This window comes from Thermobia domestica, chromosome 2, assembly GCF_964235325.1.
Source record: "Thermobia domestica chromosome 2, izTheDome1.hap1.1, whole genome shotgun sequence".
Classification (NCBI taxonomy): Eukaryota; Metazoa; Arthropoda; class Insecta; order Zygentoma; family Lepismatidae; genus Thermobia; species Thermobia domestica.
In genome coordinates, this window is record NC_137455.1 from 210,168,112 (window position 1) to 210,188,060 (window position 19,949).

The window sequence follows — 19,949 nt, forward strand, 5'->3', positions numbered from 1 at the left end:
CTTGTAGTTCTGGCTTTGTATCTGTCTCTCTCTTTTCTTTTGAATTCTTCGTATAATACAGGATCTACTTTTATTCTTTCTCTTCTTCGTCTTTCTGATTCTCTTTTCATTTTTCTTCTCTTTTCTATTTCTGACACCTTACTTGGCTTTTTCCTCTCTACAATTAACGCTTTTATTTGATTCCATTGTTACTTTTTCATTAGCTTTCTTTTTTTCTTGGTGCCATTCTCTCTATAAAATAAAAATGTAAATCAATAATTTTAATAATCCAGGTTTAATCAGCAACAAACCTGTTTTTATTAGCTTGGACTCTACAAAGTGCACATCCTAACACCTAACTTCAAACATTTAGTGCTTTTGTTCCAAGAGATAAGCAACAACAAATGGTACAGATGTTATATTTCGAAATTTTACTCATGTATAACGTTAAATTGAATTTTAATTCAATATTCATCAACCAAATCATATATTATTGAAGACAACATGTAATGTATATTATTGTAGCATGTTTAGCAAACATATGATGGAATTTTTGGAATTTTTCCTCTGGGTAGCTCTAATAGGTAGCATTTCAATAAGAAGCTCATAGTAACTCAAATATATAACTATTTTTTAAATAATAATATCATGAACTGTTCATTATGGTAACCTTCATGGATCATGTGTAACCTCCATGCTAGATAGAAACCATGGAGGTTACTTCCATGGAGGTTACAAAAGTGCACTTCAGACAGCCTGATACTCAAAGCAAGAAGACTATATATGCAATGACTTCGTTTTTAGTAGGAAAACTGCTATTTTAACAATAATCAATTGAAAAAACCTTTTCAACATTTTTAATAATAAAACTAGCAAATACATGGAGGTTACAAGATCAAAGAGTACGCACGTATTTTCATCAAGATGTGAAGATTTTTCACGAACACAATACTGCGCACACACTTATCAACATATCACTCACAAAATGGCTGCTCTGAGCTTCACTTTCAGATCCAGAGACTGGACAGTGTTGCTTCCTAGTGGAATTTCTGGTAATTTTAAAAGTACTCCATGGAGGTTACCTCACAACCCAGGGACAATATTTTCGCATTAAATAGGCCATGAAAATGACCTTAAAATGTAATTTCTTGCAAAGTAGTTTCATTATTTATGTCTTACAGTAGTAACTTATGCGGAGTTTTCACGAATTTTCTAGTGCAAACATGTTTTTCTCTTCTGTTAATGTTGAAAAATGTTGGTAGGGACACTCCACGGAGGTTACATTTCACATATTTTTCGCTTTTTTAAAAGCAGAAAAATAAAATAAATGTTAAAATAAACTCTGGGAACACAAAGTATTAATTATTTTTTATTTAATAATAACTTTGTTACTTTAATATTGTATATCTAGAGGCTGAAAAATCGGAGGGACAGAAAATTCCCCTTAATTTAAGAATCACCCATATATATATATATATATATATATATATAGCCTATGTCAAGCGGTTTGAGAAACTACTCAGGAACTAGTATGCGTTCTGTCTAAATATCCATGTTTCAGATTCCACCGGTACCAGCGAAACGAACGCACCATTATTATTTAAAGGAGTATCCCTATACTTCAAGATCCTTTTTACAGTTCGCTTCGCCGATAACGGAGGATGGTGAAACATGGATATTTAGAGAGAGCGCATACTAGTGCCTTTGTAATTCCTTAAACCGCTTGGGATAGATTCTATAATTTCTAAGCCAGGGCGTTTTGAAACGTGATTTTTCGAATTTTCGGCAGTTCATAACTCTGAAAGGAGACGTTTTTCGACCATGCTTATTATATGTATATCGTATATGTATAATCCTTTTGTTGTATGGTGGTCATCGTTGAAACGGAAGTTCTAGTACATTTTTAGTACTTCCGGCTTGAGTAAAGTGTATGGGTAGAGTTGTTGATGTTGTTGATTTTAGTTTAGCGTCCCTTTCAGCAGCGAGGCTATATGAGACGTGGACCTACTGATTAACGTGGAATCCGAACCACATGAGCTCCCGCCGGGAATGTGTATGGGTAGAGATGGTAATCTTTAATGAGATGTTGAAAGACTTCCACTGAACATCTTATCGATATTGTAATTTTTCCTATGGTTATGAATGTTCAAACTGAAAATGGTTCGTTTCTACCACACACGGTTTTAATAGAGGAATAATGGGAAGGTGTTCTTTAAACAGTAGTTTCATACAGTCATACTGAAGACATATTTTCAAACTAACACGGATAATCTCAGTTTTTTCTAGTTCAGAATATCTTTAGTTTAATCCTGATTATAGATAGAAATAAAATAATACATAATTGTTAAGTCGGAATGAATAATACATTTGAAGTATAATACCGTACTATTGAAATATTTAATATTTTATACATCACTGCTTATAATTACGGAAAATGTATATGATCCAGAATGCTTAAAATACAAACAAGACCAAATACATACATATAATATTATCTCTCTTGAGCTCCTTCGTGGCTAAGTTGTTACATACACGCCTTTTGCGTGGGAGACCAGGGATTGATTTCCGGCAAGAGCTAATGTGGTTCAGATCCCACTTTAAACTGTAGGTCTATGTCTCATATAGCCTCGCTGCTAAAATCAACTCAAACGAGCTCAAATTTTATATATATATATATATATATATATATATATATATATATATATATATATATATATATATATATATATATATATATATATATATATATAATCGTATCATCGCATCGTGGCAAAAACTGGATGTAGTCTTCAGGTATTTCGAACTGGGTTTTTGTCATGCTACTTTGATTCAAATGCGTATCCTGAGCCAGGGATCAACATTTATGCGAAAAATTGAGTATCTCACAATCCTGTAGAAAGCTGAAACTTTGTTTAAAGTAAGTGGATGTGTGCCCAACGTTTTCGAAAATTCTCGTTTTATAAGGGAGAAGGTAATCTAAATATACAAAAATGAAAGTCGCTGTGTTTGTGACTTAATAACTCTTGAACCACCCGACCGATCTAGAACAAATGACTAGGTTCGAGCCTGGGAGTTGTGTTACATTTCACTTTCGCGTTACAATATAGAACAGGGGGTGAGATATATAATAATAAATAAAAGTTAATAACTATTGATCTACGAGGCCGATCTCGATCAAAGGGTCTTTCCTAGTAAGATAGTGAAATCGGCCCTTGATCCAAATTGGGTCGCTATTGACCCAAAACGTTACCCTTGACCTAAAACACCCTAAAGAAACTGACCAACTCCCCCTCCCCTTACCGAATTATCGTATCATACATGCTCAAAATTGAATATTTTTTTAATTTTGGTGGGGGTGGTCGAAAAATTTAGAAAGTTTCACAGATTGTAGATACTATCTAGATGTAAATGTGCAAAAAAAAATCAAAACTATTGACGTGTGTTTTCTTTATGTTTTGCTTGTTAAAAATTTCCAAAAAATTGTAGATTTTTTTTGTGTGGGAGACGGGTCGCTGATTATTTTGGTTAAAAAATTTGTTATACCCTTAGGTAAAACATGTATTTTTTTTCGGAGCCTGAAAGTAGTGGCAACATTCTTAAAAAGAAATAAAACTGAAAACAAACGTGTTTTTTTGCACAGTTTTCTCACTGAGGGCCCCTTCAAACAATCCTTTGCCAGAGTTCACAATTTTCCTTTCTCTTGCGTCCATCCCAATTCTGTCGTTCTTCCGCTGCTTCGCTTGTGTCCGTTTCGTAATAGAAACACCAAATATATCTCCGTAACAGTGCTTAAACTGCAACCGTCTTTTGCACAACGAAGTTACAGACACTTCGCGTCGGCTCCTCGTATCTATTAGTGCTTGTGTTACTTGCCACACACAATGGTGCTCTCTATTGGTAGCGCTCTCTACCATGAGCTGAGTAAATTTGCTGTGCAAGAGTCAGTTGCAGTGGGAGCACTGTTACGGAGATATATTTGGTGTTTCTATTCCGAAATGGACACAATCGAAGCAACGGAAGAACGACAGAAGCGGAAGGGACGCAAGAGAAATGAAAATTGTGAACTTTAGCAAAGGACTGTTTGAAGAAGCCATCACCTTCAGGACCCTAAAATGGTGAGAATACTGTGCGAAAAACACGTTTGTTTTCAGTTTTATTTCTTTTTGACATTGTTGCCATCACTTTAGGCCCCCCAAAAATATATGTTGTACCTAAAGGTATTACAAATTTTTTAACCAAAAAATCAGCGACGTGTCCCCAATAATAATAATAAAGAAAATACGCATCGATGGTTTTGAAAAAATACACATTTACATCTAGATAGTATCTACAATCTGTGAAACTTTCAAAATTTTTCGACCACCCCTACCAAAAATTAAAATATTCAATTTGGGCATGTATGATACGATAATTCGGTAAAGGGAGGGTGTCGAAAAATTTTTGAGGTAGTTTTAGGTCAAGGGTAACCTTTGGGTCAATAGCGGCTCAATTTTGATTAAGGGCCGATTTCACTATCGTACTAGGAAAGACCCCTTGCCACATAGATGAGATTCGGGCCTGGGATGTTTTTATCATTTCACTTTGATGGTTCAACTAAGGAGAAAGAGAGCTGGAAATATTTTTAATGATCAAAAATGATCGATATGAGTGTCGAACCCATAATTTTCGGGGTTGCTGAGATGAACAGTGACACATCTGATGCCGCTTAAATTCCAATTCAGAACTGCAATTTGGGAAGGGGGATATATGATCCAAAATGAACGATATTAGTGTCGAATCCATAGTTTAGGGGTCGCTGAGAAGAACAGTGACACTTTCGATGCTATTTAAATCCAAATTTAGCCCCCATTAGTACTTTACGTGCAAAATGAAATGTATTCTCCCCATGCGCAGAATGGGTATTCTGCTAATTTTCTATAATTGCTTTTTTCATATTGAAATGGATGTTGGTGTTGTGATCACACCACGGGAAAACGCTTGAACAGTTTAAAATGAATGTTGGTACATAGTCTACCTGTAGCAAAGTTTCTATTGCGTTGCTTCGCTTAACGTATCCTAAAGGGGGTAGACGGGATTCAAAACTACAATGAAAGTATAGTATATTATGAGTCTGTCAAGTTAGGAAGATGAAACGCTGTATACAAACCCCTCATTAAAAAATAAAGATACACTTCTATCCCCGTTTTTAAAGAAATCCACTTTAAGGGGTTAGGCGAGCTTTTTACATATATTTCTTCATACTGAAATCGATGTTACGTGAAGTTTGAGATTGTCTCATTGGAAAATGGTTCTATAGTTTGAAGTGAATTGTTGAATATAGTTAGTACTTACCTCAATCTGGGGGTTTACCATATAACTTAGCTCACGTAGGATGTTCAAATTTATGCCAAAAATGTGTTAACTTATGGGGACTTTAACTTACACTTTCATTCATTAGGATATTCTAAGGGAGAGAAGAGACTCAAATAGTTTCCATAAACCTACTCTGCCTCTGCAAAGAATGGGCATTTATATATATGTAGTATGTATGTGTGTGTGTGTGCTTCTGAGTTTTATCGTGAAAATTATTTGTATGAAAATGTTTTTTATTTGTAATCAACAGTTGAACAGGAAGTCATCAAATTGAAAGTTGGGAGCTTTAGTCCATGTAGCAAGGTCAGGTAAATATAATAACTTGCATTCCCAGCCTCATAGGAATGGAATGGTATATTTTAAGTTGCTTATATTTGATCCCAGCAGAACACAGACGAGAGTGAAACGTACAAGAGGTTTTTGCACAACATATAGGGCTATTTTAAAGGGAGAATGTGTATTAATATTCTACTCCATTTGGACGTATGTTCCTGTCTTATATTTGGTTCAGCATCTACTGCTTCTATATCTTATATGAAGCGTATGAAGTACTACAAGAAATAAAAAATTATTCTTCAATAGTTTAAAAAAATAGTTTCATATTTTAGTTTAAAGTATTTAAAGATGTTCAACTGACCTATATCTAACTATACTTAAGGGAACATCTACCGTTAGAGTAAGTGTACGTGTACAGGATAGAATAATTATCTGAAAAAACATTCATTTCAATTTTTAATTATTAGATAAAACGCTGAAATTTTGTACAAGGAAAATATCGACAGGAAAAAAATGGAGCAGAGTATATTCAACATAAACTTGTTTTTTCTTAAAATGACACTATGTGAAATTATTATATATTTCCCATCTTCATGTTACAGGAAAATTTACGATTCAACATCTATTATTCAGTGTTACAAAACAAGGACCTCAGAACACTGTGACTATCCAAATCTGTCTAGGTGTTTGCAATAGAAATAAAACACATAAAATGGATGGAGCAAAGTGCATCCATCAAGTATCGTTGGAGAGAGTGGGAAGCTCATTATTAATGATGGCAGTACTACTTAATCCTTTACGGGAACCAGTTACATATTTGTGTACTAACCTCTTTTGTGGAAGTTTTGTCCTCGATGGGTTATTAACGTGAATTGTATCCTCGTCGCCATAAATGCCTTTACATCGCAGTGACGGGTATGTGACCGCGCAGTACTCCAAGGAAGGGATGGTTGTATAAGAATTTTTGATTAATTTTGAAGAGTTTTTATTTTGACTAGGGAATTAACATACGTATAGGGAGTAAAGACACAGATTTGAAGCATCAATGCATGAAAAGATTCGTATTCTCAGTTTTTCTATTTATTGCTTATATGTTAAGTTAAACACCACAATATGTATCACTGATATCGCAGATCATATTATTTTGTAAAATCGTGTCTGTAACCAATTGTCAAAACATTCATCTCAAGACATGATGTAGAGAAAAGAGAAAGAGATAAGACATCTGTAATATATGTATAATTACTCAATAAGTAATTATAAGTAAATTAGACTCAATAAGTAATTGTAGAAATTAGTTAAAGGACACGTAAGAGAGCGAAAAGGAGGTCTAGAAGTCTGAACTTTTTAGAAACGTCCTAGATAGGTGAAAATATAGTTAAAAATTGCAAAAGGTATCATGTAATTTATCTTTCTTTTCTTATATCCTAGTATACTTATTCTTTCACATCCAAACATCTCTATTCAGAATTACGAGATAAAGGTGAAGAGAGAAACATTTCCATCTCAAGAATTATATCAGAAAAAAATCTCTTGACTTAGGCTAGATTCGAACTCGTAACCCTTGAATCCATAAGTCTGCGCTCTACCGATTGAGCTAACAATTGCTGTTGCAAAAGCCTGATTTCTACAACTACCGGTTGCTGAATGGTGTGTATTAACGAAATTGGCCGAGATAATTGCTTCATATAGCTATTGCAATAATAATAATAATAATAATAATAATAATAATAATAATAATAATAATAATAATAATAATAATAATAATAATAATAAAGAAGATGATGAACAGAATTTAAAAAGTCGCATTGTTAAAAGTTTGGTGTGCGAAGTTAGTCCTAATATGAGATTTTATTAATTATATATAATAAATGTAAGCGTGGTTTATTCGTGCGTGCTACTCAAACTGCGCAACTCATAAGGGTTGTACGCGTATGGTACAGTAGCCTTGTGTCCTACAATCGTGAAGAAAGATTCGGTTTGAACCTATGCGTGTCCTAAGAGGAAGGAGGAGATTCAAAGAAAGAAAAGTGGTTTAGAAAGTACGCAAAAATAGAATATCTCACGAGGTGAGGTGATATAGAGTTCAGCGTGTCTTTCAGCTGTGACTCTATACAAGATATGCATCTACGACGTAACGTGGAACCCGAACCACACGACTCCTGCCGGGAATCGAAACCCATATCACCTCTAGCTCTATCATGGGAGACACAGGGACATATAAAAATAATCGAAAATAAACGATATTAATGTTAAATCCATAGCTTTCGAGGTCCTAAAAATTCCTAATTGAAAGATATGAGTGTCTATTCAATAGTTTTCGGGTCGCTGAAGTGAATAATGACACTCCCGATACCATAAAAGCCCAAGTTTTTATTCTTCGTTAGCGGCAAGTTAATTCATTTGCTTCTGCTGGAAATGGATTCGTACTGTTTCATTCCGATTGAAATATGTATTCTACTGGGAAAAGTAATCTCAAATATATCTTTGAAATATAAACCTATTCTTCCCGTGCAAGGCCGGGTATTTCAATTAGTAAATAAATAATTTAAGAAACAATGAGAATATTTAATGGAAACAGACATATGTATTTTTAAATGTTGTATATGAATTGCTAATTTATACTTTATCTAGTAGAAAATGGTGCATCCTTTATATATTTTGAAGCAATAGGGAGAACTATTGGAGGTGTATTTTATTTATCTACTGTCGAATTTAGTGTGGAATTATTTCAAATAATTTATTTCGAAACTATCGAGACGAGACTGAGACCGCTTTTTGTCGGTTGAAAGGAGACTAATACTGTAAATAGTCTCGTATTGTCTCGTTTTGATACCAGTCCTACTTCGGGGTTTGTTCTCTAGTAACTGGTTGCGTAGTGCACCTACAGTATATAAGACGTCGTACCGGTATATTTAAATGTTTGAGAACTTACCCCACCTCCATTTGACGGATTGTTCTAACTAAAACTACCAGACCGTTTATGTAATTTTGCGTTTAAGTACAGGTCCTATCCTTATGTCAATTATTTTCTTGCAACAGAGAATGAAAAATGTAACAGTTATAACGTTGATCGCGCATAATCCTGTATAGATAAAAGGCACTTTATAGAGTGTCTGACTCCTTGGCGTAAATACAGTAGTTACTGGCTTGGTAAGTTCATCACTGAACACGTTTCCGTCATATCGAGCAATGACGTCACCTTTGACACATGCTCGGGACAGGACCACAAGAGGAGTAACGCTGTTCTTTGCTTACTCGGTGGTGTTTATTCTCTTTGGAACCTGATGTGAAATTACTGCTTTCTCCTTACTTTCAGCTGTTTTTGCTATTTCTAATTTAGATGTCTATTATATTAGTGGAATTTTATTCCATCATGGAAATATATTTTATTTCTTTTTAAATGTAAATAAAAAGAAAAGTCTATTTGGACAAGTTTCCCCACAACCCTAGAGGTATTGTCTTGGGTGCGCTTTTCTTTTCTTTTCCTTTAGGGCCGCGGTGGCTCAGTGGCAGAGCTTTCACCTCTAGTGCTTGGGGCCTCGGGTTCGATCCCAGCCCCGCCAATTGAACTTTGTGGCGGACGAACACCGTATGCGTCGGTTTCCTCGGGGTTCTCCCATTTCCTCCCACTCTCTTCATTTCATTCATTACTCATCATCACCGTCTCCTTTAGCCTAACCGGCACAACCGTGGGACGTAAAACTTAAAGATTTTATTTCATTTCTTCAACACAAATGCAATTAAAACCTGACTCTGAGAGCGGCACAATGTTATATTTTTCGAAGGGTCAGTGATTTTGTGTCGAAGGTAATGTCACGCGAAGAGACAGGCTGCGCGTGGGCTTACCTTGTCTTACGTTTCGCAACATTGCTTTTGGTCAAGTGGCCTATTGCTTATGCCTTTAGGTATTTGCCCTAAAGCCATACAGCGAGCTGTGTGCGTTCTGTTACTCCCTCCCTGCCCCTCGAGGTGTTTGCGAAAATATTATTTGCTTTTCATGCTTTGGGATAAGGGGTAAGACATACCTTGGAACAATGGAAGGGAGTAACATATAAAATGATCGAAAACGACAACCGATGTTAATGTAGAGTTCATAGTTTCGAGGTCGCTGAGATGATTAGGCGTAAAGCTATCAGCTATTTTCTGTTAGTGGTTTCTTCATATACGTCTACCAAGTTAACGAACCTTGACTTATCCGCGTACAGTAGTTGGTTAGTGTGTCCTCGATTGCTATTTTTACTTTTTCCATGATCATCCCATACCATACATTATTTTTTTATGTTTTGAAAAAGCTTGATTTTATCAATTCGTTAAACAACAATGTTTCTTTTTTTCTAACCCTGTTTCTGAGTATTATCCTCTTCATTCTAATTTAAATATTTTCAATAATTCAGAATTTTGACTAAAAAATGTTACAATGATCAAGAGTTGTATAAGAAGAGGAGCCTTCATTTCTAATCATTGTCATAAACGGAAGGGAAAACTTATAAAAATTGAAATAACTTAGTAGACGTAGAAAATCGATAGAAATAATGAACATCAACTATTAGTTGACTGTTAGAAGTATAGTAGATATAGTTCTCAACCCAAGTAGAAGATGCACTCTTTGCATCATGAAAATAATAAAAATTTTTGAAAAATAATTACAGAAAAGTAATTTGAAGACATTTACTGAGCGAACGAAGGTTACTGGTTAGTATTGACGCTTCGTAATTGAGAGTCTCCCGGTTCAAATTAGGATACGATGCATGCTGACTAGATTTTCATTTCTATCCTAAGTCATTTCGTTTTTGTTTTATTTTTTAAATTTATAATGATGTGTGCTTTCACTTTTTAATAGTACTTTGTTTTTCATGTAATAATAATGAGCAACGATATAAAACCAAGTGAGCATTTTATCGGAAAAGAAAGCTACAAAACATGAAAGAAGATAAGAGGCAACCGAAGGCTCTAAAAGGTTTCTTTCGCGTTCTGGACAAAATCATACAAATGTTGAGGTGGGGAGTTGTCAATACCAGTTACTGTTAACGAAGCATTTGCAGGTCGACATTCTTTTGAAACTGTAAAGTTATTTTGCCTGATTGCAGTAATTTAATTGTTGAATTAAAATGGGACGATACGGTCATTTCTCTTACGGGTCTGAATTAAATTTCATGTATTTCAAAATATGTTTGAATACAATTAGTTTTCACGCGGCATATAAGTTTATAACTTGAAAGAATATAATCGAAAGCGATGAAAGGTCATTTGGATGACAAGTAGTTTTTTTTTCAGTACTCTCACTTTCAATCACAGCAGCATATACAGATGCTTGTTTTATTATAACAGTATAACAATAATTATTAATCCATTCTCTGTTATTAAATTTAGATGGAGCGATATTTTTAATTAGTAATAATTCTAATGCAAAGTTGAGTCTTGATTATTAGTTACTGGTGTTCAGTGATGCACCGACATAGGTGCTAGGGATGCGCACGAGACGAATCGAGACAGGATTTTCCAGACAAAATTCGAGTCGAGACACGGTTCTTCCAATAGAGAAATATACATTTTTCGAGTCGAGACATCACTTTTACAACACATTTTCGAGACGAGACAGCTACACATCTTGTCTCGTGGGCATCCCTAATAGGTGTAGTGTTCCTTTCAGAAAAAATCTTCCGGGAGGGTACACTTAGTATTCAGAGGGCCATTTCTGCTACTCTTTTATTTATTATTATATTACATACGTATTATTTTGATCTCCTCCCGGGGGAAAGTGGCTCCTTAAAAATATGTGTGGGCGAAACACTGCACAGGTAGTCTGAGAGTCTGGATCCTTCAATTAGCACAATTTCAGGGGCAGATACACAAAATTATTTGCATTTGTAGGCTATTCCGAAAAATCTTCGGACCCGAAAGAAAAATCTTGGGTGCATCTTTGCTTGTGTTTACATTGTGTTACTGCCTGATTTCGTACGTTTATGTTGGAAAGAAACATGAAAGAATTGAATTGTTCTATAGGCCTAAAGGGCCCTGAAAAGAATTTTTGCGAAGGAACCTGATTTTAAAGTGCTGCCACTGGATGGGGACAAATTAAATATCAATTAAGACACACACTTTTGTCATTTGTTATGTATTGAACTATTTTAACTAAAATTAATAAAGAATTATTTTAAATCAAGTATATCTCAAGGACGATTAAATGGACTAGCTTTGATGGCCATTGAAAATTACATTCTGAATGAAATTGATATTGATGCAATAATAAGAGATTTTGCCAAATTGAAAGCCAGAAAAGTGTCTTTATAACATGAACTTTACAGTAACAAAGAAAACGAGAAATTAAGCTAACTACCATATTTGTATCACTAGAAAACACTATTTAAATATGCTTTTAATGAAGTGTAAGAGCATATATCTTTGTCAAAATCAAACCTGTGATAATGTTAGACTTAAAGCTCATTAGTTTTATTCTTTTTCGACTTTTATGTTTCAACTGTATTTGTCAAAATACATCTTAGGTATAAATTTTAGTTGTTTCCTGTGCTTATTTAATAAAAAAAATATATATAAATTATTAAAACTGGAACTTTGGTCATGATTCATCCACAGTTAATTAGGTTTAATTTCGCCATTTTCCTTTAATACTCACAGGAAGACTGAATTATTATATATTGAAGAAATTTGTAATTGTAACAATTATCTGAAGAATTTTTGTCCATTACAGCATTCAATTCTTTTATTATCATTTAGGCGGGGGCGACTAAATATTGTTTATTTACACTTACAAAATGTCTACAACCGATCCTGTTACTGTTTTATATATATATGAGAGAGAGAGAGAGAGAGAAAGTTTTGATTCAGAAAAAAGTACAGTCGAACGTATGATGCAACATGGGCTCCTGGAGGGATTTCAAACGAATTTAGTATACGTACACATTACCATCTGAACAATTTAACCCTAAAAATGCTTTCGATCACTGAAATAAATTCCTGCCTACGCTCCTGTAAAGCAGTAAGAATTTTAGGGATTGATCATGGGGTAATGCCTCCCTGGAGCAACGACAGTTCCCCAGAAGTCATACCTCTGATAGGTCCGGATGTGACATCAGTATTTGTGTATTACCACTCCTCACTCTAAGTGTATTGAAACTTAAGTCAAAGGAACTGTTCTGAAATCTTCACCGGTTCTCTCCTCTGAAACCGCATGCGAATGGGGCCAACCTTGGTCATATACCACATCTGGAATATTACCGTTTATGTCAGAGATCCCGAAAAATATATATTCGACACAAATAAAGGATGCTTTCGATTTTATTTTTTTTTATTTATTTATTTATTTGCCTGTCACCCTCCCACTCTGACCTCCATGCCAACCAAGGCTTAACTTGAACTTAAGCAACATCGACAGCGTCACTATTCATCTGCGACCACGAAAATTAATACCTTAACGATTTCGATATTAATATTGTTCATATTGAGTACTTTTACATGCCACTTCCCCCCTTATTATGGATGGCTTCAGTGTCTCGCCCCCACAACTATGGAGCAATTTCAACAAACTTACGGTGGGAGACCCGGGTTCGATTCCCGGCGGGAGCTCATGTGGTTCGGATTCCACGTTAATCAGTAGGTCCACGTCTCATGTAGCCTCGCTGCTGAAAGGGACGCTAAACTAAAAATCAATCAATCAATCAACAACCTTACGTATAGCTATAAACCACCATCTGTAAAATAAATGTGCGGGTGAAATTTTTCGGGGAGGAATTCATTAGCTACTTTTCCAATATCAATGTGGTGGCTTTTTTCTCTTTCCATGCTAAAGATTGCCGAAGAGCTCAACTGCATTTGCACCACTGTCCTATGAATATAGATTTTAATGGCATTTACTTTACTAAGTGCTTGCTTAGGTGTTACAGGAAAAGTGAGATTCTGTTATAAATGAGTAGGGGTCTAAACAAATACGGAAAACTATTAGCAATGACACTACTCGAAATGAGTTTTCGCAATATAATGGAACAGTATTTTATTCGAAAGTGAAGGAAATCATTGCATAAATTGGCCCTTCCCCTCCTTAGAAGTCTAAGCTACAATACGTATCTAATAATTTTGAATTAGAAATATATGCATCGAGTTTCATATCCTTAACTTTAAGGTCTCCTGAGTTAAGTAAGTGAATAACCTTCCTGCTAACGAAAGAGTAAAGCTTTGGGCTTTAATGGTATATGGAGTGTAATTATTAATTTCAGCAACCCCGAAAACTATTGAATAGAACTCATATCTTTCAATTAAGAATTATTAAATTTTCACTCCTCCCATTAACCTCCATGCCGATAATGCTAAACTTTGATGTGAACGATATAGAAGGTTTCATAATTCATTTACTCAAAAGCTATGGATTTAACATTAATATCGTTTATTTTCGATTATTTTTGCATGTCCCTGTGTCTCCAGGGGCACCCATTAAGGGGGTAAGAGGGGGCGCTTGCCCCCTCTAGAGGACATTATACTTTGCAAGATCGAAAACCCAAAAATTGTTTGAATATTTACCCCAAAATTTGCAACTATATTTGAAATGTCGCTTATACTTGCCCCATTTGAAAACCACAATATGGGCGCCCTTGTGTGTCTCTCATGATAGAGCTAGAGATGATACGGGTTTCGATTCCCGGCAGGAGTCGTGTGGTTCGGGTTCCACGTTAAGTCGTAGATGCACATCTTGTATAGAGTCACAGCTGAAAGACACGCTGAACTCTATATCACCTCACCTCGTGAGATATTCTATTTTTGCATAATTTCTAAACCACTTTTCTTTCTTTGAAACTCCTCTTTCCTCTTAGGACATGCATAGGTTCAAACCGAATCTTGCTTCACGGTTGGAGGACGCAAGGCTACTGTACCATATGCGTACAACCCTTATGAGTTGCGCAGTTTGAGTAGCACGCACGAATAAACCACGCTTACATTTATTATATATAATTAATAAAATCTCATATTAGGACTAACTTTGCACACCAAACCTTTAACAATGCGACTTTTTAAATTCTGTTCATCATCTTCTTTATTATTATTATTATTATTATTATTATTATTATTATTATTATTATTATTATTATTATTATTATTATTATTATTATTATTGCAATAGCTATATGAAGCAATTATCTCGGCCAATTTCGTTAATACACACCATTCAGCAACCGGTAGTTGTAGAAATCAGGCTTTTGCAACAGCAATTGTTAGCTCAATCGGTAGAGCGCAGACTTATGGATTCAAGGGTTACGAGTTCGAATCTAGCCTAAGTCAAAAGATTTTTTTCTGATATAATTCTTGAGATGGAAATGTTTCTCTCTTCACATTTATCTCGTAATTCTGAATAGAGATGTTTGGATGTGAAAGAAAAAAGTATACTAGGATATAAGAAAAGAAAGATAAATTACATGATACCTTTTGCAATTTTTAACTATATTTTCACCTATCTAGGACGTTTCTAAAAAGTTCAGACTTCTGGACCTCCTTTTCGCTCTCTTACGTGTCCTTTAACTAATTTCTACAATTACTTATTGAGTCTAATTTACTTATAATTACTTATTGAGTAATTATACATATATTACAGATGTCTTATCTCTTTCTCTTTTCTCTACATCATGTCTTGAGATGAATGTTTTGACAATTGGTTACAGACACGATTTTACAAAATAATATGATCTGCGATATCAGTGATACATATTGTGGTGTTTAACTTAACATATAAGCAATAAATAGAAAAACTGAGAATACGAATCTTTTCACGCACTGATGCTTCAAATCTGTGTCTTTACTCCTTATACCTATGTTAATTCTCTAGTCAAAATAAAAACTCTTCAAAATTAATCAAAAATTCTTATACAACCATCCCTTCCTTGGAGTACTGCGCGGTCACATACCCGTCACTGCGATGTAAAGGCACTTATGGCGACAAGGATACATTCAGATATCTCTTGGTGATCACTTACCAAGAATTCAGTCATGTATGGCTCTTGCCATTAAGATTCATAATTCATGCTTTAATTTAGATCATGCTGATTAGCAAATACTGTATTTCGGCAGTTTAGTGAGTACCACTTTCTTTATGTCGAACTAAATTTACAGAATCAGTTAGACAAAATTTATAATGTTTTAAACGTTATCTAGGATTCTGTTTCAGGATGCAGAAATGAGGTTAATGGCAGATAGCTCATGATGATCCGCGGAAATGTAAGAAGTTATTTTTGTACGATGCTGCGTTCTTGTTGCCTACATTCTCCTGCCAATGTCACCAACATTTTTTCATTGTGCGTACTCGTGCACGTTCAAGTATTAAATCTTCGAAACGAGAAAAGTTGGAAATCTGTGTTGCTTTCGCTAGTAGTTGAACATCTATGTAGTATTCGCTCACTAAATGATCATTGTTTTACTCCTAGTATGCCTGCTGAATCAATCAAGGAATTCTTATGTAAGTCAACATCTTTTGGGAAAATAATTTTCTTCTACTTGTGATTCCTCTTACTACTCACGTACCCGTACCGATAGCAACGAATTATATTTCCATAACGCTAATGCGAAACAATGTAATGTTTCTTTCACGGCTCTAGAGTTGGCTTTGCCTTATGAGAATCGTCCAACAGTGCATCAGGGATGATCTATATCTTACGGTATGTTGCTCAACGTTTCCCGCGACAAGCAGCTTGCCTTATGACAACTGTTAAATTGCATCTGGTCAGAAGAAACATTTTAAACTTAGTACTGTGAGGACTTAGTCGTTCCAAAATTGAAACAGGGAAAATCGCAAAAACTGCCACGAGCTATAGACTCACTGTTCTCACAAGTTATATTTTCTCAAGTTTTTCAATTACACTGTGAACAAGGACCTGAAGTGGTATTTGGAGTCATTTTATTTTAAGCAAATTTTAAAAGCTGAACTTAAAAGAAAACTATTGTGAGCATCTTGTTACAATATTATGGTACACTCTTTGTCCTCACATTCTTTATTACCACAGTTACAGAACCCTCTATGGTGTCTAATCCACGTCGGCGACCTTGCTGTCAACTGCTGTCTCGCTACCTTCGCTGTGCTACCCGACTGTTTGAATAGGCATTATTTGTTCGCTGGTCAGCTAGACAGGCTTTCGATTTGCTCTGGGAAAATATGGTGTGCATGTGTTTTCTTATGAGCTTCTAGATATACATACACACGCACACACAGACACACACACATATATATGTTTTGAACAAATCATAATCTTCCGTTGTGTGCAATGTTGGACAACTAGTTCTTAAACTGCTGTTTGTTCTTTAATGAAGCATACAGACCACCAACTTCTCTCACTTTTTCTCAATTATCTATACTTCGTGGCGATATTTTGACAACTGTTGCTGTCCAGCGAGCTTATATCGGCTCTTTAAAACTCCAAGAGTTTTGATCTTCAACGCACAAGGTTAGTGACTGTTGACAATGTTTATCTGAAAAGGTTCCGGGCTTACGCCTGATACCCTGAAGACAGTACTACTATTAACAGACAATATTAGATCTTCAGTTGCTTAGCTTCTGTTAATACGTGCACATTTGGGAAGATAGCGGCTTTCAATATGATCCTGGAGAATAGACGATTATTAACGAAAATATTAGGGAACTGACAAAGCGTGTGACTGAAGTAATTGTGTTGTATAAGTAGGTGTGAATCCGATCATTGATCGAAATCCTGATAGTTGTACGTCATTCAAACGAGAGTTTTAGCTGGAGGATGCTGTTTAACTCCCGATCAGGGTTTTGGTGACAAGGAGAACCCATAATAGAAAGCATATAACAGTTTCTTTCATACCGTAGGACAGCTGAGCTAACTTTGAGACAGTCAATGTTCGAACGTAAGTATGGTGTAGAACATTCTGTTACTATTGAAAGTAGGAATTCAACGGCGTTAATAGAGAGGCACCTCTCTGTTGCTTTCCAATAATGATAACTTCCAAACCGTCTGTGAAGCACCTTCTCGGAAGCACAGCGGCTTTCAGTGTGTAGTGGATAGAGAACGAGATATTGTTCAGAGTTTTAGCTCACATGAAGGATAGAGGCGCTGATATGTAAACATACACTCAGAATGGATACAGTGATTACTACAAATATCAATAACGTGCGTATATACCTGAAAATAGTCTTATGCTGGTGAACTTTATGAAAATTGAAACATTGGCGGGATAACTTTGGGACACTCCTAATACCTTGCTAGATAGGTAGCTACCATCCGTGATAACAAGAGAAGGTGAATGATGGTTAACGAAGATGAGTTGTCTATTGTGATAGAAGAAACTTTCTTGGAACACGTATTCCAAACAAGACTAGCGACATTTGAACCTTAACAAACTACTCAGAGCAAGAAATTAATTCCTGCTGGACAAAGGATCTTTTCTGAGAACTTTCAAAGTGCAGAGGCCTCCAGCAGCGGTAAAGGATATATCAGTACAGTCTACTTCTACATGGTGAGCTTTTTCGACAGAAAGGGAGGAAATAAAGAGGGACCTTTTCCAATACATCTTCAAATACAAAGAGGCTCCCAAGGTGAATATGTATATATAAAGGAAATAGTTCTTAGTGACTGACTGATCAATGTAAAGGTCAAACCGTTTAAGCTCAAATATTTAATTTTGACAGGAAATCGGATTTGTAACGTAAGGAACTACTTGTACGTTATAAGGAAGGATTTGCGGAAATTGGATGCGGAATAGGGGAAATAAGCATGGCAATTATTATAGTAAAAATGTCTATATCTCCGAATTTCTGAAGGGCTGAGACATGAAATTTGTATATGTACTTCAATTAAGATTAATTATACACGGTTTAGTGTTTTTGATTTTTCTAGAAGGAAAGAAAAAGGCACAGAAATAAAAAGAGGATGTGGTTACAATTGTTACAACAAGATGACCATATCTCAAAATCCATTAAGGTTAGACACATGAAATTTTGTATTAAGACTTTTCACTTAAAATAATTGAAGACAAGTTTCAGTGTTTTTTTTTTTTTTTTTTTTGACATTTTCTCTAAAAGGGGAAAAAAGGTGGTAGGAAAAATTATGAGAGTTACAAGTATTATAAAAAGATGGTCACATCTCGAAGTTCCTTAAAGTTAAAGATATGTATAATACATCGGCATCAAGGCTGTTAGTTTAGAGTAATTTAAGATGAACTTCAGCGTTTTATGATGTTCCCCTTAATTGAGACAAATTTCACTGGTTTTGAAATTTTCACTTGTATGGAGAAAAGCAGGACATTATCGATGATTTTTTTCTCTTTACATACCAAGGGAATACTAAGGTAATTAAAGTTCAAATGTTTCTGCTAAAGAGAGTATTTAAAATATTTTTATTATTACACTTTAAGTAAAAATTTACTAGTAACTGGGAACACGTGGTTCAATCAACACAAGAGAATATATATACAAAAACAAATGCAAAAAAAATCAAGTTGTTCAAAATAATCCTCTACAAGGCTTATTTTTTCCCTTAAGTCATAAGCCACTTATGTGCAAAATTTCAGCCTTATTACTCAATATTTACAGGTCACTCCATTTTAAACCTTTTTATTCTTGTAGTATTACTAATGATCTAATGCTAGACTTTTTGGGAGGTATATGCTGGACTCTTGAAAATATATCGTACGCTTACCTCCTTATATACTCATTCATTCGTAAATTTAAAGTAAATATATGCTACACTTTAAAAATATTAGTTGTGTAATAGATATATGCCCCATTACATTCCTGTATACTACATTATAGGTTTCAAGAATACAATGTAATTTAACACAGTAGCTGTGTTAATAATTAGATAGATATAAGTTCGTAGCTTTCATTATGTTCACTAGATAATCCTTTTTCTCCAAGAAATTTGCGAATTAGTAAAATAAATCGTTGTGGTGATGATTTAGCTGAAATAGGTATAAGTCTCATCCAAAAGTATAGTGAAGCCTTGACAAAACACGAGGAACAGAAGCGGTTTAGTCTTCGATTGTTTGAAATCCATCGTAAAAATGTTCCCGTTCCACTGAGAGTACAAATACTGACATTTTGTTCTGAAACGTTTGACAACAACTAACCAAAAAAAAGAAAAGAAAAAAGAAAAAACGAAAAAGAAAGAAAAGAAAATGAAGCGACCTATAAATATGACTTAACTGTACTGAAATTTCGTTAGTTATTTCTATACTTCAGAAGGAATAAAATAAGCCTTGTAGACCCCCGACCACTTTTAGTTTTGTTTTGTGGACCACCCTAATATATATATATATATACTTTCAGTTTATATGCCCGTAGCCAAACTACTTCTATAAAAATTGTTGCACGAGTACCGCAG